Source organism: Cupressus sempervirens, chromosome 1 (assembly GCF_028749045.1).
Source record: "Cupressus sempervirens isolate cs-2001-9-10 chromosome 1, ASM2874904v1, whole genome shotgun sequence".
NCBI lineage: Eukaryota > Viridiplantae > Streptophyta > Pinopsida > Cupressales > Cupressaceae > Cupressus > Cupressus sempervirens.
In genome coordinates this window covers 629,364,208-629,368,931 of record NC_143118.1, presented here as the reverse complement: position 1 = coordinate 629,368,931, position 4,724 = coordinate 629,364,208, and the positions used below count along the sequence as shown (strand labels likewise).

Genomic DNA, 4,724 nt, shown 5'->3' with positions numbered 1-4,724 from the left:
TTTTGTGATCTTTTGATTTTACTGAGCTTAGGATAGGTTATCTGTATGTCATGTTGGGAAGTGGCTTGCAAATTGAGGTCGGAGCTCTAAAGAGGCTGCCTAGGTAACCCATTATAGGTTATTTTAATAAGTGATAACCTTTCATTAAATGGGTTTAAAATGAATTAATAAGATATTGGTACTACAAAAAGTCACTAGGGGGTCAAAGAATTAAAAGACTAGCCAGGTAATCTTAGAGTTGACTTGTTAGTATGCCTTGTCTATATGAAAGGATACTAATGCCGCATAGAGACACTAGGGGGCCAAAGTTCAGAGAGGCTACCAGGGTAACCTTAAAGTTCGCTCATGTGATGACACTTGCCCACTTACATAGTAGATTTCCTAGATGTCTGTGTTGCCTCTGAGTTTAGTTGATACTTGTGTCTTAGTACCCTTTGAGATAGTTTTCTTTCGGGTGATTCCTTGAACCTAGATGTTGCTATTGACTTTTCAGTTTGTTATCCTATTTGGAACTTGAGACTATCTCCTCAATACGGTAGGAGTGGACCTTTTTAGGTTCCACGAGGTCGGTGACAGTGCTTTTTCTTATACCATTGAGATCTGACCATTAGATGCTATTGCTGGATGTGTTTCTAAAGATATTCCTTTCTATCTATTCTTGTCTTTCTATGATGGATGGTTATACCTAGTTTATTGTATTTGATTTCATAGATCTTATGACATGATGTTATCTATTTCATGATGTATAATATTTCAACCCTTCATACCCTGTGACCTGTATAGTTGATGATTGTGCATTATGTTTATTGCCAAGTGGCATCATATATAATTGTATATTATTTAAATGGAATTTGCAATTGTAGTTATTCTTTGATGTAAATTTATTATATATTGGATTTAGTGTTAATAAAATTTAAATGTGATTCATCGTCACGAGACCTTTAAGAGTTGTAACCTATCTATGTGTTGTTGATGCATGAGTGTATGTTAATTGCTTCCGTTATTCTATATATATTGTTAAGTTATTGTCTTTTTTAAAAAAAGGTTTTGCAAACTTATTGAAATTTTAGGTTAATTTCTTTTGGGTCACATGGTTGGGCGTTACAAGGTGAGAGATTGTTAAGTATGTGAAGATCAACGATCTCTTGGGATTTTCCTTCCGATATATTATGTCTATTCAGCTGATTGCTTGTGATTTATAAATGTTGATTGTATCCATTTGTAAACTCAATCTTTTCAATTAATAATATTCCTCTACTCTCAGTGTGGACGTAGCCACGATTTGTGGTGAACCACGATAAAATTTGTGTTTACGTGTCTTGATGTTATGCACTTTTCACTTACACTTTTGATTAACCTTTCAACTATAAATAATGTGGGCTTACATAACTGTAGAGCAAATAGCCCAAGGCACTAACATAACGGCAAGGTTTCCATGACCACAAATGGAATAGAGCCTTATGAGATTCGATCTGGGCTTGATCATCATGTAACAACATAGTTAATCTTGCACTCAACCAAATTGAAACCCACGCTTTAAGCTCTTATTGTTTATTCTCTTTGCGAGTGGCGAAACAAAGGCTAGGTTGAAGAAATGGGCATGAAAAAACTAGCACTCTTCCTCTCTCATTTCTCAATCTAAAATTGTGATTAAGTTTTAAGATAAAAGTATTAAATAGTTAAAGTTCATTATTTTTCCAAGCTTAATTTGTTTCTTAGTGTGCTAAAACTATTTGATTTGGGTTATTAGATAAGGATGTGCAATCTCCACATTTTGGCATCGATACTTTTGAAGCTCTACTTTGACTCCATTGAAGGTGGTTTTGAAGTGGCATATGGTGTGGAGATCATTGGCAAGGATGTTGAAGTTGTGCCGGATATCCCTAGATAGAATTTTGGGCATAGAGTTATTGATTGATTTTAAAATAAATAGAAATAAAAATAAGCAAGAGATTTTATTTTTTACAAGTGAAATTGTCAAATCATGGACTCAACTATGGGTCTTTTTAAGTCAAACCCATTGAATCATGTTTCACAAATAGTCTCATGAGAATGAATGGTGTTAACACTTAACTCATTGCATCTAGCGCATCTAGCGATGCTTATAGAGGTGAAGCACTCCACTAAGACTTTTGTGTAAGGTCACCCATCTTAATGCTAGTGGAGCTCTAGTGCACTTAAGTTTCCCATATGGTTGAACCTACTTTGCTTGCATATAGGTGATGGTTTTGAGGCATGGAGACTTCTCACTAACCCACCCCAATGTTACTCTAGTTGAACACACTTACTTCAATATGTCATCCATGATTAAATCCACTCTACTTGCATCTAAATGATGATAAGAAAAGTGAAACACTAAAATTTAAAGTCGTATGAATATTATAATGATGAAATTATCCTATCAAATATTTTACCTTAAACCCAAAAAATAGTATGAAAATTTTATCTAATATAATCAAGATAGTGACATTATATAACATGCTCGACATTATTGACCTAACCCTTATACGCTTCAAAAGTACGAGTGCTACCATCATATCAATGTCGTGATGAATGAGGAGCGAGCCGTTTTAGGGTTGATAAGCGCGGTTCAGACTTCGCAGTAGCAAAATTCGAAACCCTAGCTGAGATTGAAAGAGGAGGACGACGAATTACCTGGATACAACAAATCAACAAACGGAGCAGCACAACATAAGCGAAATGTGTGTATGCATTTAATCTATGGTTAGACTCTTTGTGGTCTAGAGTGTGCCATCTGAATAATAAATTTAATTTAGATTTGAAGGACCTATGGGGAAAGTGAGATGTTAGTTTGCTTTCTTCCAAGTTTGCCTTCGCATATAAAGCTGAAATCTATGGCCATGCTTTTAAATGCTTTGAAATTTTTTATTTTCTCAGCTCATTGCTAGGTGGCCGTACATGTTTCTGGTATCCTCCATTTTTATTAGGGGTTTCTTTGTTTTGCTTGAGTTGCATCTTATCTCTGCCGAGTCTGTGATTTAGTGTTGGTATGTTGGTAATCATGTTTTAAATGGTGGTTTTGCACCTTTTTGATTATATATTTGGTTTTGGAGATTTTTAAAGGGAGTTTTGAAGGACCCAGCGGAACGGTAGATACTTTTATGCTGCCGCCCCAACAGATATAACCTTCGGACAATGAGGTGAAAACCAGCCACGGGTTGTATATGACCAGCATTTTTTAATGATGCTCCGTCGGTATTCGTGGCGACATTAAGTAAAATAATTAAGAGAAATGCTTGCACAAGTTTGATAGCGAAAGATTGTTACAAACCTGTTTGATAACCTTTCGGAAGCTTGATAAGTTTATTTCACCATTAATATAGTAGGCATAATTTTCATTGACCTCAACTAATTTTGCAGGTTTTAATTGGTTCGGAGTCTATTCGATTCATACATAATTTGCGAGGATGAAGCTTTTGACACACAACATGTTGTCCTGTAAAATCAGATGGGTGACCGAGGGCTATCCCTTGGGGTTGGAAGTCGAAAAATTTGCAATCAAGGAGGTTCAATTCAGCCCTGATTTCTTGAAGAACATTTTCCCAAAGATAAGAGTGGAAGGTTTTACGTGACACAGCAATGAAGATGAATGTAAATGATCTCCCGGAACACGTAGAACCAATGATGCTAGAGGATGATGATTTTTTGCGTCGTTTTCATCACGCTCTTCTTGAGTTGGATGTAGAAGAAGGAGCCCTTATTTGTCCAGAAACCGGGAGGAGATTTCCAGTCACCAAGAGTATTCCAAACATGTTGCTCGATGAAGACGAGGTGTAAATTTTGTGTATAAAACAAGTGAGCTTAAAAAACCAGTGCAAAGATTAACATAATTTCAATTAGGGAATGGCTGCATGTTTGTAACCTCTTCTGTTTTGTACAGTTTGTTAAGTTGGAGTGAGGTAGAATTTGAAGGGAAATATTATAGAAGAAATAGGTATAACCATCAATATCTTTAAATCCCTTTTACTTTACTCTACTTTGTGGTAATTATGAAACTGTAGCAACGGCCCCATATTAGAGAAGGCTACAAATGTTTATTTATGGAACTTCTTGTCCTTTAACCATTTCAAGTGAACTTCACACATTATTTAAGTTGGCTTAATTCACAATTAACATTGTCGAAGGAAAGATTTGAGTACAGCCTAGATAAGCAGCTGTATAGGTGGACGCTGTAATAGAGCATGTAGTATACTCTTGTGTGCGGCCAAAACCTAGTTATCAAAGCTAGATAAGCAACTATATAGGACCACCCATAAAGTACTCTCGTATTACTGATCAGGGGCTATGTAAACGTGATGGTATTCTAATAAAGATTTCACTGGAAACCCTATTATTTACAGTGGTTTTTCAATACTTGTGAACAGACTCTGATTTGTTTTTCACTTTTTGGAAATACGTACAGAATATGGCAGGCCATAGATACACACTTCTCAATTATTTCGGCTAAAAGGTTATAATGTGTCTATTGACTCTATTCCGCTTATTAGTTTGTAATTGTTCTTAATGTTGAAAGGCATGACACTGTTCATGTGCCCAGACCAACATAAGCATGACACGTTGAATTTGGTGGCAAGCAATCTCTGGTTATCAACATATGCTTCTCCCTATGGAGAGGAAAGTTATTTAATACTACTGCCTAAAGCAAATATAATAGTATAGATATCTAAATATTGTCATATTTATTGACAATGCGATTCTGCTTA

The 4,724-nt window shown here is 35.7% G+C and overlaps 1 pseudogene across 1 annotated transcript; it reads left to right on the top strand.

Annotated features, from left to right (window-relative positions):
* The first annotated feature begins 2,498 nt into the window (after nt 1-2,498).
* On the top strand, nt 2,499-4,085 carry LOC149579497 (multifunctional methyltransferase subunit TRM112 homolog B pseudogene; annotated as a pseudogene). Its single transcript, XR_016365138.1, has 2 exons — nt 2,499-2,724; nt 3,382-4,085. The product of XR_016365138.1 is annotated as a multifunctional methyltransferase subunit TRM112 homolog B pseudogene (transcript).
* Nucleotides 4,086-4,724: the final 639 nt, after the last annotated feature.